A 21,335-nucleotide genomic window follows, 5' to 3' on the forward strand; every position below is an offset into this window, starting at 1 on the left:
TTTATACCTGGTATTGCCACCTAGGACCTAATTTCTAGCTACAAGGCAGGGCAGAAGGCTTGCAGCCACTGCTACGATCAATGCTAATGTTACTCTTTAGCCTGCTAGAAATTGGACCTGGGTATTTCTCTGGAGTCCCAAATCCTCGGGTCATAACACTAACATCTCCCAGCACACAGCCCAATCTTGTTTAACCCCGCTTCTGGGCATTGTGCATTTTAAAATTTTTTCACTTTCCTGAACAGATCTCCAACTGACTTAATGCTGTGGGCATGGAGTTCTTTTTATTTTCATGTAAGAGAAAGTTTACTACAAGAAGCAAGCAATAAGTCAACAAGAATTGAATGTATGCACACACATTGAAATAAATGGTGCAGAGACTTTATCTTAATTTGTTACAGATGCAAATGGCTGATTACAAATTGATGCTATGGGCAATTGAGTTTCAAATATGTTTAGTAACTAAAGTGGAGGTGCAATTTTGTATTTCAAAGTTTTAAATTTTAATTACTGACAAGTCATCATTTTAGAATAAAAATCAATTTAGGAAAAATCTTTGTAAGAACAGCTTCAGTGGTCTTCTTTGACATTGAAAAAGGTATCATTGGCTGTCATCTCTAACTGACTTTTAGGAACAGATTAGGTATTTGAATGTTGACTGTAATGATAAAAAGCAGATAGGTCTAACCCAAGTTCCAGCTGCCCTAGTTCATTTTCTGTTGCTATAAGTGAATATCAGAGACTGGGTAATTTACAAAGAAGATAAGTAAGTTTATTTTTTACTGTTAAGGAGGCTGGAAAGTTTAAAAGCATGGCGCCAGCCTTTGGTGAGAGCCCTTTTGTTGAGTCATAACGTGACGATGGGCATCACATAGTGAGAGGACAAGAGTATGCTGGTTCAGCTCTCTGTTCCTCTTCTTATAAAGCTACCAGTCTCATAATGAAGGCTCCAGGCTGATGACCTTATCCAATCCTAAGTACCTCCCAAAGGTCCAACCTCCAAGCACCATCAACCTATAATCTGGAGATTAAGTTTCCAGCACATTAAATTTGGTGGACATATTTAAATCATAGCACATATTTAAATCACAGGTGAATGAAGTCTTCTCACTGGCTTTTCCCACTGTTACCACCAGATTCATTTTTGTATTACCTAGCCTTTGCAATTCATTTACTTAACATTAAAAGGAATTGGACATCTTTCCCAAGGAGAAGTATGTCAATCTGGAAGACTGTTTGGACACATACTTCTAAGAACAACTGTTTTAAATATGTTATGCATGAAAATTTCCCAATTCTGGCTTCTATGTTTGTTAAAGATAGAAATCTTCAAGTGTCTGAGTTGTAATGTAATGCATGTCTTATCAATCAAATAGGCTCTGACCGAAGTACAGCCATTTTGAGGTTTGGAGCCCCTGAAGTTGAAATAGAGAAATAGTGTTGTCCAGTGATTGTAGGATGGAACTGCAAATTAACACTCCATATATGATTTACTTATTTAATAAGGACTATTTATAGGATGTTGTGGATCTCAGGGATTCATTTGCTCAGCATTTTCTCTGATAGGCTTTCCATCCACGACTTTACTCCCTTGATCACAACAGTAGATGGTTGCCCCAAGTAGAGACAAACAGAATCTTCCTCCCATAGGAATTAAGCCTTGAGAAAGAGAAGGAAGGATGGAAGGAGTAGGAGCTAAATCACTCGATGGCATCGTCTCCATGAGTTCCTGCTGCAGAAGTTCTTGGAGATGTGCTGATACTTGTTCTTCTTGAAGCTAGAGAAAAAATTTCTCTCCCATTTAAAATTTTCTTGAGGTAACTGGGTCTGTTTCTTTTGCCTGAAAATGAAGAATTTGAACTGATTCGACCTATTCAATACCTTGAAAACTATTAAGGTATTTAATTTACACAGAGTTGTGAAATATTTTAATTTACATGAGATATTAACTTGCTGAAGGTTATTTCTATAGAGGGTAATTACTAATAGAATTGGTTCTAAACAAACTTGTAAAATAGGCTAAATTTTTCTCGAAGTTTTCAGTCTCTCCTTTCTGGACTTTCCTTCCCTTTTCCGTCTCCCTCAAAAATGTTTTATTTTATTTTTTTAAAGTCACTAAGTATAGAGTAAACTGACATCTCAAATTACCTAGGATAGTCCCAGCTTATGTCTATTGTCCTGGTGTAATTACTAATGACACATTCCTTTACTCTCAAAAGTGTCTCAGTTTATGGCCACCCTATTAAATAATGTTTTTAATAGGCTTGGTAGATACTTTTATCATGGAGAAAAGTTGAGGTGATTAAATTATCAGAAAAGACTAAATTTTCCTGTAGTCTTAATTTTATTTTGAAAGCTGAGGTCTCCCTTGGTTGCCCAGGTTGGAGTGTAGTGGTATGATCATAGCTCCCTGTAGCCTGCAGCTTCAAACTCCTGGGCTCAAGTGATCCTCCCTCCTTAGCCTCCCATGTAGCTAAGACTAACATCAAGCCTGGCTAATTTTTTTTGAATTTTTTTCCTTGTTTTGTAGCGACAGGGTCTCACTATGTTGCCCAGGCTAGTCTTGAACTCCTGGTTTCAAGTGATCCTTACAGGCATGGACCACCATGCCTAGCCAAATAAACAAACAAACAAACAAACAAACAAATAAATAAATAAAATGAAATGAAATAAAAGAAAATGGCATGCTGTTTTGAATATACGGTTTCAGTTATACAATATGAATAGCTTCTAGAGATTTTCTTTAAAATGTTGTGCCGATAGTTAACCATAGCATATTGTACACTTAAAAATTTAAGAGGTAGGCTGGGTGCAATGGTTCACACCTGTAATCCCCAGCTCTTTGGGAGGCCAAAGCAGATCACCTGAGGTCAGGAGTTTGAGACCAGCCTGGCAAACATGGTGAAACCCCGTCTCTACTAAAAATAAAACAAATTAGCTGGACATGGTGGCAGGTGCCTGTAATCTCAACTACTCAGAAGGCTGAGGCAGGAGAATTGCTTGAATCCAGGAGGTGGAGGTTGCAGTGAGCTGAGATCATGCCACTGCACTCCAGCCTTGTCAACAAGGACAAAACTCTGTCTCCAAAAAAAAAAAATTTTTAAGAAGTAGATATCATGTTTAGTGTTCTTACCACAATAAAAGATGCAGGAGGTCAGAGGTATTTACTTATTTACTTGCCCTAATGGTTTCTCCCACAACCTATGCTATTTTTTTTTATTTCAGTAGTCCCTCTAGGCTTTATTTATATTTCTAATCAGCCTAGATTGTTTATTGTCATATTATTTTTCACTTAAACTATTCTTGTATTGTACCCTATCTTATTAGCCCTTTAATCTTCTCTCACTTTTACCTACAGAAACACCAAAGCTAGAGAAAGCCAAACATTCCCTTCATCAAGTCCAAACATCTTGGCTATAGTGTACTACCAGCAAAAACACCATTTCACTACGTGCAAATCACACAAAAATTAAGTCTTTATCACCAGGCTCTGCCAGTTGCTTCCCCTTATGTTTCAAAAAACTCCCTCTGTCATTCCCCTCCACAACCATTTCCAACTCTTCTCTTTTTAACCCCTGACCTACCATTCCTTCCCCCACCTCTTGTCCCATTCTTGTAGATGATCTCATCTCCTTCCTCACAGAGAAGATGGAGACCATCAGGCATAAACTGTCTTTACATCACCTCACTCTAAAAGATCCACTCAATGTTGCTATTTCTGGATTCATCTGCAATACCCCTCCTTCCTATGCACTTCGGGAAAAAGGTAATTCCACTTTTGAGTTATATTCCTTTATTTGGGAACCTTGCTCTTTCTAGTATCCTTTCTTTCCTGTGTCTACCATCTTTCCCTTATTGTGACTTTTTCTCTTTAGCATACTTTTAAGTGTTAACACTCCCAGGTCTGCAAGTTTTAGCCATTCTATAAACTCAGTTCTCCAATGCCTGACAATGTCCCTCTCCTCCGCCACTTTTCTTATCTCTGAGTACATCATTCTGGTCTTCTCTTGTTCCTCCAAGAACCTTTTTCTCCCCCTGCTCTGCCTCAATCTGTGATGGGTACTGCTATTTGGTGTCCTCCCACTTTATAGGCATACATTTGCCTGTGTGGAAATTGTTTACTAGTGCGCCTTTCCCACTATGTGATGAACTTTTCGAGAACAACATCTATCATTCATCTCTATGTTGCCAATGGTCTACTTTAGAGTGCTGTTATTCGCCAATGTGATATAGCATCCATTTCATGAAATATTTCCTTACACATTCACTTCAGTGAGCTAAAATACATCATTATAAGACATGCCTGCAGAATATTTAGGATAACAAATATCTATCTCCGTTTACTCCAAGATGAGCCACCATCAAGGGGGGCTCTCTAAAATTATAGAACTGTTTTTAATAATGAATATAAGATTTTAGCAAAAGAGTAAGAATGTGGAACGGCAGAAAAGACAGATGGGTAAAGGTGAAGAGAAATGGTGACTACAGCCTTCAAGTAGAAGAGTAAAAACTAATAGTTATGTAGTGTTTCCCATGTACGCAGCCCTCCTTGTGTATTAACTTACTTAATCCTCATTATAACTCTAGGATGTAGACACCATTATTAACTGAATTTTACAAATAAAAAGATCAAGGCTTAGGTTGATAAGTGACATGCCCAAAGTCACATAGTTAGTAGCGAAGTTGGGATTTGATTCCAGGCAGACCAACTTCAAAGTCCTCACTTTTAACAATCTCTGCTCTCAGCCCGTAACCCACACAGGACAATTGCAGGGCAATGAAACTGTATGGTCCAATAAGTAATTCAATTATTGAAATAGCTAAAAACAGAATTAATGTGAGCCCCTTTTGTTACTGAAATCTGTGAAGAGTATCTTCATGTCATGGTAAGTTGGTCTTATTTCCTTTGTTTGAATTTTTTTGGTGCTAGCTTCAGTTATAAACATGCCAATATTTTTACAGGGTTCAATAATAGTTTTTTAAGAAATGTGACTTCAAAAACATAGAAGGTCTAGTTATCCAACCATCAAATTGTTAAGTATTAATAAAAAAGCAAAAAAAGTTTTCTTTAAGACAGTGTTTCCATTTAAAATAGTTGGAGCTGCTGTCCTTTAAAAAGCACACGTATTTTCTAATCTGCCAAGTAAATCTACTTGTTTCCACTCTGCTTTAGTGGTTTTTCTGTATTAAATGTGCACAAATAGAAGAAACCACAGCACCTCCAAAATGCTGCTGCTTAATTCTCCTTTGTGATTCTCTGTATTGAAGATGTCTACCTAAACAGATTTCATGAGCTTTGTGAAAGTTTGGCTTCAAAGAGTGACACTTGAATTTTTAATCACCTTACTCAGGAACAATGTTTTCTTGGTATGCCTTCCATTTCTCTTTTATGTAGAAAAATTATATGCATTTTTACTAAGTCATCAATTTCCACTTGAAATTCTATCCTCAGTTCCATGCATGCATGCCTTTATAAAAGTGGGATAAGTTTTTTTGTGCTTCAGGGACTGTTCAGTGAAAGCAGCCTCCAGCAGAGCTTTGTCCATATCCGACAAATGCCTGCTGTCAGATTTTCCCTTCTCCTCGGTTTGACATGATGGAATCCCTTACAAACATGTCGATTTAGACCAGCATGCTGCATACTAAATTATGAAAACAGTATTCACATTTAGCATCAAAAAAGTGGACTCATAATGTGGTATTGTTCTGAAGTGAAACCTTGGTGATGAAATGAGAAAACAAGTCTATCCACCAATTATCTCAATATTTTGAAGGCCATGGCATAGGGTGGATGTTTGACTCTTGCTGTGGGATGGCAGGTTTGCTATGATTTATGTAGATCTAACTATATGATTTTGGTTTTGATGACAGATGTTGCAGGAATAATATTCAGCTTTGTGATGTTTTGTAATATCCTTGGGGTAAGAATGAATCTGTGTAGAATTGAATAATATGGTAGTTGTATTTGTTAATTGAAGTTGCTATGCTTTGTACTTTATTTCAGAGCATCATGCCTGAGCAGACATAGAAAATAGCAATTACTTTTAGCAAATGTGAGATTGGCCTGCAGGATTCCTGGCATGTGGTGAGCCTCTAGACATACAGGGAAGAGAAAGAATGGGGATGCAGGCTGGGGTTTCACTGGTGGGATGTACTTGTCATTTCTGGAAATCAATAATGTCTTACATGTGCTTTGTTCCCATCCTTTATGCACAATATGCTGGCTTTAAATATACTGGAGTTAAGTAAAGTGGATGTGTCTGTGACAATTGTAAGATGCATAATCATTCTCTCATTTTTCTGTGATTCAACAATTTAGCCATTTCAAATCTTTTGGATAACATACTGAAGATTCCAACTTTTTGTTTCACATTGAGACTGGAAATAAAGAAAAAAATTTGTTTCAGCATATACCCAGTGGAAGGGGCCTTAATGACACACAACAGAGACAGCACATGGGGAGTGAGTACTCAGGAACAAGCATCCAGACACTTGAAATGACCACACTGTGCTTCTTAAAATTAGTAATGCAAAGTGAATTTAACAAGATCTTCTTTCTCCAAACTGTTTTGTATGTCACTTGAAGGTTGATCTCTTAAATATATTTTAATCATGTCATTGTACTAATAAAACAATGTAAATAGCCTTCTGTTGCCTATAGGATTTTGGGCACGTGTCACACTGATATTCAAGGTCTTTCTCAAACAGGTTGAGTGAATCTGATTCTTTAGGTAGCCTCTCCAGGTCTTAGCTTTCAAGTTTCTACTAAAAAGCATCTGTAATTTTGTGCCTAGTCAGTTGGAAAACTTTCTAAACGCTATTCCTTACCCATTGTCAGTAACAATTGATAACATTTTTTTGAGCATTTATTTTGTGCCAGATATTGCACTGAGTGCTTTACATGCATTATCACATTTGCTTAACACAACAACCCTGTGCAGTAGGTTCTATTATTTCCCCCATAGTGGGAGTTAGACACACAGAGATGTAGAATATCGTTTAGGTTACAAAACTAATAGGCTGCAGGGTCCATTCTGACTCTAGATTTAAATAGTGATCTAAATCAGTAAACTTAACTGCTTTCATTTTCCTTCAGGTTTTCTATTGCACAACTTTTTTTCTTTGTTTGTTTTTTGATTCTGCCTAAGACTATACTCTTGGGCTTGCTACCTTAGTTGGGATAGCTGTCTGGCTTTTTGTTTGGTTTTACATTTGAGTGCTGCCTTGCATCAACTTGGCTTCACATTTCCTAGTCCTTAAGCCACTCGACTTTCTCCAGGTTAGATCTGTCCACTGCTTCCTGCTAGGGGTGCCCTCCCTGCCAATCTCCTGAGGAAGCACTATATTAAGTCATCTCTGCATCATCACATTCATTGACTTTTTCTTTTACCTGCTTAGAAGTTTTGAAAATTCTTTTCACCTTTAATTAGATAAATTCTGCTTCTGTGGCTTTCTGAAAGCAGGATGATTCTGTTTCTGCTCCTAGCTAAGTGTCCTTTTTATTTGTCTGCAGGTCTTTTATTCCCTAAACACATGTACTCAAGGCTCTGCCCTTTCATTCTATCTCTTTACCTCCTATTCTCTCTCTTTATAAATTCCACCCATTCCCATAGCTTGCTATTGTTTTTAGGTGGATGAATCTGAAAGCCAGGCCTTCTCTAGAGATCTATCATGCAGTGTCTTGCTTTTAATTGTCAGCTATCTCCATATCAATGCCCTGTTTCTATAACCAGTTTTATAATTTCTACATTTAATTCCTCCCCTTTGCCTTAAACCTGCTCCTCCTTTTGACCCCTCTTTTTATTGTTGTTTTTCTTAATGTTCCTACAAGTATCTCAGATAAATTGGCTGCAATTTCAGTATTTTTTGGGTTCTCCCTGTCTCTCTTATATCCAGTAACAATAGCAATAGCAATAACAATTAGCTAATGTTTATTGTACTATTACTATGTGCCAGATAGCTTTCTAAAATTTTACTTGGATTATCTTAATTCAATGCTTAAATTATAAAGTAACTACCCATTATTTTTCCCATTTTATGGCAGAGACCTCTTGAGTAATGGTCTTGTTAATTTCTTGGTCATCACCTCTCCCTTTATCCATCCCTTTCTGTCAACAGAAACAGCAATAGTTTCTGTTGGTATTTCTCTGAACTTGAATTGGTCTTTTTTCCTTTAGACCTTCCTTCCTCCTCTCAACAATACATTCTACATACTTACTGATGAATATTATTACTAAAACATTACTTTGATAATGCCACTTTCTGGCCCCAAGACTTTTCATCACTTCTCTTGTTTTACATATCAAAGTCCAAAATTTTTCCCTCATATTCAAACCTACCTCCTATAGTCCCAAACGTATTCTACTGACATGCCAAGAAAGCTGTCAAATTTCTTCCAAGATCTTTTCAATTTTCAAAGTTAGGTTTTCCAACCTCCCTCCTTTGGTTGTTCCATCTGTAGAGTCTAAATGGCACTCATCTGTCCTCACTCTGCTTGTAGATATTGTATACAATGTCAAGGCTTGGCTTGAATACCACTTCTTGCTTTCTTGAGTACTTAAACAAAAGAGATGTCCATGTTCTGAAATTTCATGGGGCATTTTATGTGCCACTCACAAACAAATTTTAGTCTCATAAGGTAAAAATGATTTAATTGTTTCTGTTGTTATAACTTCCTGTATCCCTAATATAATGATTACTATAAAGCCTATTTATTGCTTCATTTGTGGTCATTTTTGTGTGTTTCTTTTGCTTCTACTAGGCTGTAAACCTCTGGGGAAGGTGAAACTGTCACATTTGCCTTGTATTCTTCTTGCTGCAAAAGAGATACTTTTATGTGAGGAAACCTTGGAAAACATTTGACTGTAGGAATGAATACAGAATTGCCTTTATGATGTAATAATTCTGTTGGCTTTTAATTTTGGGGGGCAGAGTTTCTTTTAAGAATCTGATAAAACAAGGATTTTTAGCCAGGAAAAAAAAAAAAGAACTACACGTAGGAACAGGTTTTGTATAAAGTTCAGTGTATTCATGGATGCCCTGGAGCTGATCCAGGTGAAAAAAGTTTAAACATCACCCATCTAAGTATTTTATGATCTATATTTTGGCCATATAACCATGGGGGTTACCCAAAATGGGAGGTATTTTTTTTCACATTTCAGTGCCAAATGTTTCCAAATACAAACAACACTGCCATGTCTGCCTCAGTGGGGTAATAACAGATAAATACAAGTCAAAGTGTTTATTTGTACTGTCACTCAGGATACATAGCATGTAGGACATTGTATTAGGGACACAGGAAGTTATAGTAACAAAATAATTAAGTCATTTTTACCTTATGAGACTGTAATTTTTATATTCTAATTAGGTAGAGAATAAAGAATTCAGCCATGTAGGTGGGGCACATTTGTGTACTTAATTTTATATAGGGCTCATATCCTTTCTTCTAAGATGCTGAGTGAAAAGAGGCAATGAGGTCACTAGCTTTGTCAGTGACTATTTCAAGACTATACATGGATGTTCCTTCTCCCTTTACCAGTAGTCCTTACCTGTGTTCTCTGGAGAAGGCTGTAGTGAATCTGAAGTCTAGATATAACCATCAGCCCCACTATCCCGTCAATGTCAGGGGATCAGAAGATGGACCACAGAGTTCAAGATAAGAAAAATAGAAGGCAGAAGAATAGTGTGCCTGACCCTTTGTAACTCTGTGGGTGGCATCAGTGGCTGGCTGTACAGCTTACATCTGAAGTGTAGCTTTTTTGAATTGTGTCCAGGCTTCCTGGTAATAGTCACACAGTTAATACCTTGATGATGATCCAAAGACCATCTCCTTCCATTGCTTCTTTCACCTGCTGCTGACCTTGCAAGAGAGCCACATTAGAAGCTATATTTCTCATATAAAGAATGATTCACGAAACTCAAGCATTTATGTGAATTCATTTTAACTTCTCTTTGTAAAGACTGAAGTTAGATAGGTATTATGGGAGGCAACATGATGGGAAAGATGGATGGAATAACTAAGCAATTGAATCGGTAAACATGAAGTACAAATAATGGGCTACACTCTAGCTGTTGGAGATTTGGAAAGGAGGAAGACACAATTTGCATCTTCAAGGTGGTCAGAATCCAGAAAAAAAGAGGCAGGCATATTGTTTAATCAAGTTTAGCCTAAAGCTACCTCCTTACATATTTTGAGTCCTTTAGCCTAAAGGTTTCTCTGTATATTGTGAACTATAACAAGGGGAGCTGTAAATCACCAAGTTTTGGCCAATCAAATGTAGCCAGCTGTTTCAACCATGTTCTAATAAGGTAAATGCTGAACTGTAACCAATCCAGCTGTTTCTGTACCTCACTTCTATTTTCTGTGTGTCACTTTCCTTTTTCTGTCCATAAATCATCTTCCACCATGTGACTGCCCTGGAGTCTCAGAGCCTATTTTGGCTTAGGAGTTTGCCCCATTTGCAAATCGTGCATTGCTCAATTAAATTCCTTCAAATTTAACTCAGGTGAAGTTTTTCTTTTATCAATATCAACACATAATTATAATACTTTTTCAGGAGCAGTGACTGAGGTTCACTGGGCATGGTCGGTGTATAGAGAAAGAGTACCTAAACCAAACTAGGTGAGTTAGGATTGTCTTTAAAAAGCCACCATCACTACCACCACCAAAATTCATTTGCTCAGTACCGAACATTTGTGATAGTATATTGATGCCTTCGAGACAGATGTATATATTGGGGGGAGAGAGAGAGAGAGAGAGAGAGAGAGGGAGAGAGAGAGAGAGAGAGAGAGAGAGAGAGAGAGAGAAGGGATTCCAGTTTTCTAAGACCTTATAAATTAACATAAACACACCGACTTAAAATGAAAGACACGACTAGAGCAGTCATGTTTATTGCAGTCATACTTCACTCAGAGAATTATATATAGAAGAAGGCAAATAGTTCAAGGTGTGTGTGAGTATGTGTACATCTGTTTATTCCTTAGGTTCTCCAATCAATCTGCAAATAACAGTCCTAATTAATGAAACTTTTTATGATGTGATGGAGATCACTGGAAATGGACTACAGTCATTAATTCATTACACAAAGGTCACTGTAGCTACTTTCAGACAGGATAACTTTTGCTCTCTGATGAACTGATATGCATGTGAGAGAGTCAATGTCACCTCCCAAGTCTCTAGAGCAGTCTATGCCACTGTCATATCTTTTTTTTGAACCATGACATTCTGAAAAAGTGATTGTAACTCTTTTTTCTATTATTTCACAAAGGTTGTACTGTCAAGCACTCTCCAGGATGTATATTTTTAAGATTTGGCTTCCTCCCTAGAATTTTGAACTCTTCAGATGCAATGGTAATGGGCTTGAAAGTCATCTATGAACTGGAGTTTCTATTAATGTGAATAACAGGTATTCTAATTTCTTTCCACACTTCTCCTGGCAGAAAAAACATTCTAGTTAGAGAATAGATCTCTAACCCATTCCCCAAAGAATTAACAAGTATCTTTTGAAAACTTTAATTAAAGATTAGAAATCTGGGATAGCAGGATGGGGATATATGTAATAAAATCACATAGTTTCAATTAAACTTCTGAAAAATCACACATATCCAGTGATGAATTTAATTTTGTTTTAGAAGAAAATGCTGCTTAACCTGCCTTTAGTTTAAGCATCTATATAAATGCTTGACCTGCTATTTTTTATTGCATATTTCATTATTCATTATTAAGTTACCAGCCTTTTTGCTTGGAGAAAAACTTAGTCTATCTATCTGCAAATCAACGATCTATCATATCTATACTATCTACTATAGATAATTTTGAATATATATGCACCTATACCTTATGTTAAAAATTAACATTAAAATCACTTAAAAGAACAGTATTCCATTGCATTTCTGCTAGAAAACAATTGTAATGATTTTAACCATCTTGAGAAACGGTAAAAATGCACGTTAAAATTATTCCTTTTGTCCCTGCGTCTTTTTTTTTTTTTTTTTTGCTGATTTTGTGATTTCTGTTTGTATTAAAACTCATTAGAAATGAACAAATTTACAAATCCAATGCCCTAACTTCTCAAATATGAAGAATATGGTAAAATATTTATTTCAAACAATATGTCCCTTGGTATGAACGTGTGCTAGGTCAGTTTTCTTGCTATATTTTGAAATAGGTCTAATTCAGAAGCTTTTTAGAGCAGAACATTGTACATTTGACAGTAATTGTGACAGATTTTCAAAATGCACTGATGTAGCATGTCAAATCGTATGTAGTCAGTTAAATTCAGGGAAATAAATTAAATTTGGCAATAGTTGGAATTTTTCTCTTCCTGTAATTAAAGTTCTCCTTCTTGTTATACTTCATCTGCAATAGACACATTGCTCTCTTTAACATCACCTAAGGACACTATAATTTTCTGTCAAATTCCAACCAACTTATGTTATCATTCTGTCAGTTTCCATTTTCAGTCCCTTTTCTGCCCTTGAAACATTTCATCATGGAGTCAAAGGCATAAAATAAATGTTTCTCAACTTGCTATTCTTTCTTTTTCAAAGAAAAGTTTGTCTTCTTTAATGAGGGCTATCTCACACCAAAGTGTGTTTTATAGAGCAGAGAGCAATAGGAAATAGAACAATGCAGCTCTCATGAAAAAAAAAATGACATTGTCCGTAAGATTTTTTTGATTATTAAGTAATTAATGAAAGGAAATACAAAAACTATTTTGGTTTTCTGAAGGCCAGTTATGTCAGGCATATAGTCTAAATAAACTAAGAGATTTAGAAGATCGATGTTTTAGTATTCAAACTCTATCCAGAGAAATAAATTTAGATTTGTGCATATTGGTCAATAAAATATAACTCTTAAAAAATTCTCTTCCCTCTCCATCACTCTACTTTGTGCATGCTTGAGAGATTATACAAGTGGACAGAGCACAGGCAGCTGCAGCAGAGCAGGTGAAGTTGGTGCAATAGAGCTACATGACAGGACTCTATTACAGTAAGCAATACAATTCCAGAAATAACCTATGTGGAACATATTGCCTGTGCTACAAATGTCAGAAAATGGACTTTGATCGATGGTGTCGCAACACAAAACCACATACTAAAACTTTTTAATTATGATGACAGTGTAAAAGTGTATACAGCCTTGCCAGCAGAGTTAGTCGTTTTTATTATTAACAAACGGTCAAAGAACATAAATTCTATGTGCTCCTTAGGCCTTACAAATGTTTCTGATTGTTGCCATCAGCATGTATGTAAGCAGGAAGGCATGACTGGGGTCTGGCGATCATCACCTCTGACGGGGGACGCTTTCCATAGGGAGTGATTGTCTACGGAGAGTCACACCACCTGGAGTTGCCATATTGCTACTCTAAAAATTCCCTAATGTGGGAGAAAAACGTGTTCATTTGTGTTGGAAGGTGTTGTTAGCAGTTAGAATACTAAATAGTGGTATATGTGGTTTATACGGACTAAGCTCTATAGAACGCTCAGTCATAAATTGAAATACTTGTCATTTAAATAGCTTCATAAACTTAAGAAAAAAATACATCCAACAAACATTCACAGCATTTCTGTAGAAGCATTTGCTGACAGTGAAAGTGGCAAAATTGCTAGTTTTTAGATTGTCTAGAGAAGGGGGTTGCTTTGAAGGATGAGTGATCTGATTTAGAGCAAGTTGGCTACAAATTCTGGTTTTTCAAAAACTGGATTTGTAAATTGAAGTTAAAACATATGGGGAATTTTTATTAGTTCACTTTTGTTTATTCCAAATTCCCTTATAAAAGAAATTAAAGAAAAGAAAGAAAGCCACATGGATATCACCAAATATGCACTATTTTTTTTCCATATTTCTTTTCTGCCTTAGCCTACAGCAAGTTAAATAAATGTAATTTTAAAAAGAACCAATTATGATAAATTCTTACCAGAAATATATATATATATATATATATATATATATATATATATATATATGCAATTTCTATAATCAAAGACAATTTCTATAATTAAAAGTCTATTGTGGTAAAGAAATCTTTTTCTTCAGGATATATTTTGTCAATGAATATACTGAAATGAATTATTTTATCTTATAGAAACACCTCTAGTGAAAGTCATCTGTATATTGCTGTGTGTGAAATTTTAGATGCATGTAATTGCAAGAATTTCATATTCTAAAAATTTTATCAGAGTCTGTAAGGCTGGCGATATTATTTTTTGCACTAGTGAGGAGATGACTTTTTTCCTGAGGTGAAATTTAGATTTTGTTAAAGGTTTAGATATATTGGAAAAAAAAAATGAGAATTAGTGCAGAGATTAGAAAATGATAATGCCAAACTCTAAACATTTCTTTTCTTTTTAAATCAAATTATAAGCTAACTGCTTTATTTTTTCAAATGTTCCATTTATTTAGTTTTAAACATAAAATAGGTAGTAATATTACATTTGGTTTCACTTTGAATTTACAAGTTAAAATTTATTAAACAGGGCCGGGCGCGGTGGCTCAAGCCTGTAATCCCAGCACTTTGGGAGGCCGAGACGGGCGGATCACAAGGTCAGGAGATCGAGACCATCCTGGCTAACACGGTGAAACCCCGTCTCTACTAAAAAATACAAAAACCTAGCCGGGCGAGGTGGCGGGCGTCTGTAGTCCCAGCTACTCGGGAGGCTGAGGCAGGAGAATGGCGTGAACCCGGGAGGCGGAGCTTGCAGTGAGCTGAGATCCGGCCACTGCACTCCAGTCTGGGCGACAAAGCGAGACTCTGTCTCAACAAAAAAAAAAAAAAAAAAAAAAAAAAAAAAAAAAAAAATTTATTAAACATACACAAACATGTAAGCTCTGTGAGACCTGAGACTGTGCCTGGTTAGATTAAAATAATGGTCTCTCATAATAATGCTTCAAATTTATTAAGAGATTACTTTGTGCCAGATGTTGTTCAAGGCACATACATGTAAAGCAGGATATTTCCCTAACCCGTTTGTGGGATTCGGGACAAGGGTGCCTAGTTTACTCAGTCCACTGCTCTCAACTCCTTGTGGGAGGGGGCGTGTGAGTGAATGAGTGCAGGAGCTGGAGTGAACGAGCACTGGAACCAGCTGGCCCCTTTGGCACCAGCAGGACCAAACTCCACTCGCTTGGACCTGCTGCGTTCCACCCTTTTTGTGGGAGGTACCATGCAGGTGAGCAGGTGCAGGAACCAGCCAGATGGTTTAGCACTGGCAAGAGTAAACTCTGTACAGGTCTCATGGCAGCATCCAGGCAGGGGTGCCTGTGACTCCTAAAGCTCCAGAGAGTGTATTGCAGTGCTCATTTAGCTCTGCCATCCACGGATGGCTTAAGTGTTAACAGCTCAGTGGACCCTTTGCATTCTCACGTGAGGTGGCTGTCCTCCACCAGCGAGGGCAAAGGGCCAGTGTGACAGCCTTTTGTATCCACTCTTGTGGCTCCAGAGCTCTTGTCTGATGTGCAGAAAAAATGAGGTCACATGAATGAATTGAAGGATGATAAATGTGGGGGGTTTTTATTGCCAATGAAAGTGGCTGTCAGTGTGAAGGGGAGTTGAAAAGGGAACAGGGTGGGAAGGTAATCTTCCCCTGAAGTCCAGCCATCTCTGGCCAGATTCTTCTCTGAAGTTACACTGTCAAGCTGCCTCTCTGAAGTGAAGCTGCTTATCTCCAATGTCTACTGGCTGAGTCTGGAGTTTTTATGGGCATAGGATGGGGCAAGGTAGGGCTACGGGCAGTTTAGGAAAAGGCAACATTCGAGTGGGAAAACAGGGATAGAAGTTCTCCCTTTGGGCCATGGTTTCAGGCTTTTCAGCTTGAGGGTGGGGTTTTTCCTGGGACCCACACTTTTCTGCCTAGAATTTCTGTCCCCTGTCCCTAGCACATGTATTATCTTGTTTGGTCTTCTTGACCATTGCTCTTCTTTACCTCAGCACAGCAGAATTAAATGTCTTAGAAGCCCTTGGCCCTGAGAAAGAGACCAGTTCCTCACCTTCTATTCTTTGCTATATGCATTTCATACTTTTTTTAAAAAAGAAAATAAGCCAAACTCAAAGGCAGAAAACTTTCATAAATACTGAAATTAGTATTTTCATTGAAAACTAATTTTAGATTTATTTGATGGTCATATTATGAGTAATTTTACCACAGTTGTGCTTCACTAATTTTTAATTCTCCCCTTAGCTAATGTGTTTGATATGTGCTTAATTTGCCTTCTGTGAAATTCCTCCAAGACCCTCAGTGCCTAGAATAGCCTGGTAGACATACTTTATTGCCAGCTGACACAGTGATAGGAATAAGTATTTACATAGCCCTGTCTTCAGCTAATTATGGAGATAAGCCATATTGCTATAGAAAGTTTAAAAATAGAGAACACTTTAAAGGAATAACAAGAACTTATCTACAGAACAGCATTCATGTTCATTTCACTCATTTGTTTGTTATTTTCTTTTTCTTTTTACTGTTTCCAATCAATGTGTTATGGTTTTATGTGGGAAATTTGGGAAAAAGACAGAGAGAGCCCATACAAATAATCAAATATGGGTGGTAAATGAATGATACAAACTGAATGAAAGAAATTACAAATTCCAAGTCCTATTGAGGTTTACATTTTTCAGCATCAGCTGAGTTGAGTGAAAAGTGCCCTAACATAGTAATCAGTGCATTGGGTTCCAGTTCTGGCACTGCCATAAAGTAGCTTGGGACAAGCTGCTTAATTTTTCAGGCCCTCAGTTTATTTACCTGGAAAATAATATGGCTGTGGTGGATAACTGTGTTAGATAATTGTTTTTGTATTCCCTTTAGTCTTTCCATTTTCCTGTGTCAAGTCATTTCTTCTTCCAGAGTTATCTTTCAGCAGCAATGAGACTATCAGCTTAGAAAAAAGAAATTGGCATCTAAATGCAAATGGATGAGGGTTAGGATTATTTATTCAATGATTTCATTTTTTCCTATTTGTAGTGAGTCTGCATTTATTGTGTGTAAAATGTTGTGGCAATGCAAAGGCTAAGAAGGTAGAATCTTTTTTCAAGACAGAATTCTAGAACCTGACGAATGAGAGGAGCAAGGGCTATGGTATAGAATTTTTGAAGTGAGAAAGGTAGGATGGGGGACTTCATGGCAGAGTGAGTTGACATCTGAACGAGGTCCTTTAATCAATCAATTATCATCTCATTTATGTGTAACATTTATTACATAGAGCCCATTGTGTGCTAGTCACTGTGGGAAACACAAACAAGAAGACACAGACCCAGTCTTCATTTTCACCAAGCGAATTTGCCAGAAAAGCAAAATTTATTTAAAAAATATTACCTCTGATTTTCTTAGTATCTGACATTCAGGCAAAGACATTAATAACTTCATGGGCTTTTAAAATAATTCACATTTTATTGAGAAAAGCACAAAGTCATTTCCATTTTCTTAACCTAATAAAATGTAGCTCTCCTTTGGATTATTGTTCATTCAATAATATAGACTGGAATTTCACATTAGCAGAAATGTTACTGCATCCAATAGATCGTATCTTACGATCCTCTGTCCTTTTCAAAATCATGCTCTGCAGGAAACTTTTGGTTTATGGGCTTTTCACCTCATGAGAGTACTAACTTGAATGTGTTCTGTAAAATGTCACATTGTCCAAAACTGGTTTTTCTAGCTTTTCTGAAGATTATATGGTCTATGGGTTCTGCCTGGTAAGTTTTTGTACATCACTGTACGTCTCTGCTCATGGTGAGCATGGCAGACTGAGAACAGCTCTACTTTTGATGGATGTTAGTACATTTCCTCAGTGACTGATTTTTATTAGTTTCAAAATATAACAGTATATGCATGCACACACGCTGATGTTTCTGAAGGGCATTGTGATGAAAGATTAGAATGCTTTTTGCCTTCTTCCTGATCAAACAGTGTGTCTTAGAGAGCATGGGTACATTTACTTTTTTTTGTTACCAAAAAGAATAAAATCTGTTGACATTGTTACTTATCATTTCAACTTCATTCATTCTTAATGCCAAAGTCTGCCTATTTAGTCAGGAAAGGTTGAGATCATGAGGTCAGCTATCACATAAAGTTCAGTGTATCTGGAATGTAATGTTAATCCAGAAGTTGTTTCAAGGGAAAGAAGCAAGATACCCATGATTTAAGCACAGGTGTTTAATGGCCAACTATGGAATTAGGTTCACCTCATAACAGTGAAAACGCTACCTGGGGAATTGAAAATTAACAGAGAGTGTAGGTTTTTATTATAATGAATACCAATGAGACAAAAGAACAATTCTGTGAACTTAAGAAAGTTAACTCAGCTACATCTGGCAAGCTGTATATCACAGAAGACTTTAACACACACATTGGCAGCAATGTAAAAAGCAAAAGGAAATCACTGGGACTGGCAAGACAGGAGAACTGAACCTCTACAGCATCCATCTTAGGTGGTGAAACAGATTTTTTCTAAAAAAATTCTCTTCTTTTCAAGCAATATGCAATACAGTTTTATCTCAGATATTGAGACCTAAGGGATGTTTCAAATCCAGAATGATAGCGTCTATCACTGCTTATTTATGCAATTATGCTAAACAATCTTAGCATAATGTATGAAAACATTGACTTCAGTCAGATCCATGTGAAGCTTTAGAATATCTATCTGCAAAAGTATCAAGTCTTTCCTTTGAGGTCTGGAAATCTTATCTTAAATGGATGATGTGTATAGCACATGAGGAAAAGCTTCTCATGTCCTGTTCATTAAACTAACATGTATGGTGCTTCTTTTATTATTATTATTATTATTATTATTATTATTATTATTATACTTTAAGTTCTAGGGTACATGTGCATAACGTGCAGGTTTGTTACATATGTATACTTGTGCCATGTTGCTGTGCTGCACCCATCAACTCGTCAGCACCCAACAACTCGTCATTTACATCAGGTATGGTGCTTCTTTAATGCACTGGATACTGTCAGCAATAGACTCTGTCAATAGTAACAAGAATAAGATGCTTAAACTATGAGCCCTTCCCACTAACTGTTCATTATCTAATAACATAGGCTAACCTTTACCATCCACCAGCTAGACAGTATATGATTTGTGTAGTGAGAAAAATGGTATCCAAGTATTAGGTTGATGTAAAAGCAATTGCGGTTTTGACCATTACTTTTGCACCAACCTAATAGATCATGCACAGCCAGCTTAAGATGCTGTTATAATGGGCGGAAAGTCTGGAATCCATGACTTGAAGGGTCACTGAGGAAAGGTTAGCTAATGGCTACGGAAAACCAATTCTATGACAGAAATTCATATAGATTTTTCTCCACTGGTTTTATCATTTGATGCTTGCAGCATTTTGGTGAGGAAAGGCAGTGGTCAGGATCTTTCAGGTGCAAGTGTGAGAAACCCAATACTAATCAGCTTAGATAAAAAACAGAAGATATTGGCTCACATACCTGAAAAACCCTGGGATAGGTAAAGATGCAGCACTGGGTTTCTCTTCATATATTGGCTCTGCTTTCCAGGACGTTGTTCTCAGTCCTAGGCTCTGCATGATGACTTCTGGTCCAAATTTAGAGGAAAAGAGCATCTCTTCGTAGCACCTCCTAGGCAAGTCCTTGAATTCCTTCTATTTGTGCTCTCTTCTGCTCTCCTCTCCTCTGTTCTCACTCTATACCTGTTTCTTGGTGATCTCATTTATAACTTCAACTATTACCTGCATGCTCATGGCCTCCAAACCTACCTTTGAAGCCCCTGCAGTGTTCCTGAACCATAGACCTGTGAAATTCCCTCCTAGAAATCTTTACTGGATGTCCCAGAAGTAGTTCTATAGATAGAAGTATCTAGGGAAGACTTTGTTGTCTAGGCTGTCACCTGCTTCATTCCAAGAGTGGGGTGAGACTGGGCAAGGTGGGCTTTGAGGGGAGGAGCATGTGTGTGTCTAAGCTATAGAGTCAGAGAGACTTGAGATTACAGCTTGCTTTTATACTTACTACACTAAATGCCAGTTTCATCATTTATAAAATAAATACAATAAAATGTTAGTTGCAGTGATTAAATAGGGATATATATATATCTGAATATATATATGAAGGTTTCTTTTGAGTACTGGAAGCACAATAAGCTAAGGATGACCAAGAAATTTCTATTGGCATGTTGACTCTGACAGTAACCATTGGAGTGTTCTGTTAGGGAGAGCTATGAGGAAATGTCCAAGCTTATCAAGAAAAAGATCTGAAATCAGTCAGTGATCTCTAACTTGGTTATGACAAGGTAAAGGGGCAACCCTCATGCCTCACACTCACTTCTGAAGCAGGCACTCAAGGAACAAGCCAGCATTAGTATGTTCTGTCGTGGTTATTATTACTTCCTTCTTGTTGTTTAATATCACCATCTACTCAGGTTTCTAGCCTAGGCCATAATATTTTCTTTCCTTTCCTATTTCAATACTTTATATTCAATTTGTGATGCAGATATTTTTTGTATTCTGTATATAAACCCCTCCCCTTAATGCTTTAAGTCATTCTCTGTTTATTTCTCATCTGGTTCGATGCAGTTTTTGACCTTTTAACTCAAATTTTACCTCTTATTTTAGATATTGCTCCCAAGAAAGTTTTCTCAGATAGCAAAAGTTAGAAAATTTTCAACTCCTCATCATGGTACATAAAATATTTTCTCACCCAAACCTTGGCTGTCCTTTCGAAGTCACTATTACTGACTTCACTGCACAGCCTGCTCTCCACTTACGTTGATTTCTCTTCAACCACAATCATCTCAATTCTCTCCCTAGGTTGCTCCCAGTTCCTCAAAAATGCCCATTCCTTCTTTTGTCTAGGTAGTGCTTAATTACCACTCAATCTTGGCCCAGAAACATTTTTCTGAAGAACATTCCCTGTCCCATTATTTGTCTTTCCTATGAGGTAACAGAAGCTCTATCATAATAGCATCTCATTCATTCATTCATTCATTCATTCATTCATAAGTTTACTCATTTGTTCAACAACTACTTAATATTAGCTAAGAATTTTTCAAGGTACTAAAGATACAGCTGTGAATAAGATAGACACTATATCCCCTTCTTTTAAGGTTTCCATTGTGCTGCTGCTGGTGGTGGTGGGGGGGGGGTTGCAAGGTATAAACAATTATATTTTAGAATAACCATGGTTTCCATGGAGGAGTGGGTAGACTCCAAGGGATGTAAAAATTAATAAGCTGAGTCTTGGAAGAGAAGTGTTGGAAATTGTACTTACATTTTTATCTCATGCTTTTTAAATTTCAGTTTTATGTATATTTTATAATACATTTTCCATATTAAAAAATTTGTAAAATAATTTACTATTTATGAAATACATTGCTA

General features: G+C 36.9%; 1 long non-coding RNA gene across 1 annotated transcript; it reads right to left on the bottom strand.

Moving 5' to 3' along the window:
• Window positions 1–1,531: 1,531 nt before the first annotated feature.
• Window positions 1,532–20,841, bottom strand: LOC105478791 (uncharacterized). The gene is made up of 3 exons (XR_985450.2): window positions 20,726–20,841; window positions 19,435–19,540; window positions 1,532–1,840 (listed from the first exon to the last, which is right to left on the bottom strand). It is a non-coding gene; the product is annotated as an uncharacterized lncRNA (long non-coding RNA).
• Between the last annotated feature and the right edge of the window lie 494 nt (window positions 20,842–21,335).

Source organism: Macaca nemestrina, chromosome 5 (assembly GCF_043159975.1).
Source record: "Macaca nemestrina isolate mMacNem1 chromosome 5, mMacNem.hap1, whole genome shotgun sequence".
NCBI classification, from domain to species: Eukaryota; Metazoa; Chordata; class Mammalia; order Primates; family Cercopithecidae; genus Macaca; species Macaca nemestrina.